Genomic DNA, 1,672 nt, shown 5'->3' on the forward strand with positions numbered 1-1,672 from the left:
ACGCTTCGCCCCCGCGGCCGGCGGTACCGTCCCTTGGCGCTCGGAAGCAGCCTCCTCTTTGTCGCATCCCCTGACCAGCTGTGCCCGACACGGAGCCGGGCCCTGCGGGTGCAGCGACGAACCGGGCAGACGTGGCCCGGGGAGCGGCGTCGCAGGCGCCTGGTCGAGCGCAAAGTGCAAATAGGCGTTTCCCCAGCTTTACCCTGGGTCAGACGCCGCCGGGATTTCAAACGTGGCGTGTGACTTGGACCGGCAGAAATCCAGATGAGATAAGCCGCTGAGCGTTAGGAACAGTAACGGAAGTGGGAAATGGCCTTGCCTTAAATATGTGTGGGCTCCCAGAGCTCACAGGTTATTTTCGTCGTTTATAAAGAAATTGAGACCTAGAGAGAAGTAGCTTGCCCAGGGTACCCAGGTGCAGAATTGGAATTGGAAGCAGAGCACAGATGCCCTCGTTACCACTAGAGTGCTGATTTTCAAAGTTTCACCCTATATAAATTGAATAAAAGTTTCCCCCCTATTTCAGTATTAGTGAAATGAACCACATTCATTCGTTTACCAACCATAGTTCTCTGTGCCATGTACACACATGTGCAGAGATAACTGGAAACCAGCCCTGCCCTCTGAGTCCACCCAGAAAGTGGGGGAGACAGCCATGTAAACCCCAAAATAGGAGAACTGCTTTAGTAGAAGTTTGAATGAAAAAGGTACTGTGGCCTCACTGAGTCAATAACCACACTTAAGCCTGGGCAGATCGAGATCAAGAAGGTTTTCTAGGGAAGGTAGATTAAGGAGAGAAAGGTCTGGTTGTGTGTGTGTGTGTTTTATATTTTTGTTGATTTCAGAGAGGAAGGAAGGGGGGAGAGAAACATGAATGATGGGAATCATTGATCTGCTGCCTCCTGCATGCCCCCACTGGGAATCGAACCCTTCAGTCCACAGGCCCATGCTCTAGCCACTGAGCCAAACCAGCCAGGGCATGTTTTGTTTTGTTTTCCAATCCTCACTAGAGGATATTCTTTCATTGACTTTAGAGAAAGAAACATCGATGTGAGAGAGAAACATCAATCAGTTGCCTCCCATACCAGCCATATGCACCGACCACCTCGGGGACTTGAATCCCACAACCCGGTCATGTGTCTCACTAGGAATCATACCCACAACCCCTCAGTCCACAGGACAGTGTCCAGCCAACTGAGCCGCACTGGCCAGGGCAGAAAAGGTCTGACATCGTCTGACTCCATCAGGTTCTTTTCCTTTGATGGCCATCCAGCAGTTTGGAGGGTGTGTCTGGTTGTATATAAACTAGTTAAAGTACAGTGTTATAGTGAGGGGTCAGAGAAGGAGGCTGCCAGCCCTCTTCCTGTATGAGGCAAGCAGGAAAGCCTTCAAGAGAAAATGGCATTTGGGTCTTGACAAATGAGTAGTTTTTCAGAAGTTGAAAGGAAGCCCAGCCGGTATGGCCCCGTAGTTTAGCAGCGACCCCTGAGTCAGGAGCTCACCCTAAGTCTCGGTCAGGGCACATGCCCAGATTGTGGGCTTGATCCCCAGTAGGGGGCATGCAGGAGGCAGCCAGTCGATTCTCTCTCGTTGATGTTTTTCTCTATCCCTTTTCCTTCCTCTCTAAAATCAATAAAAACATTTTTTTAAAAGCAGAAAAGAAGAAAAATCC

This window comes from Myotis davidii, unplaced genomic scaffold (assembly GCF_000327345.1).
Source record: "Myotis davidii unplaced genomic scaffold, ASM32734v1 scaffold81, whole genome shotgun sequence".
Taxonomy (NCBI): Eukaryota; Metazoa; Chordata; class Mammalia; order Chiroptera; family Vespertilionidae; genus Myotis; species Myotis davidii.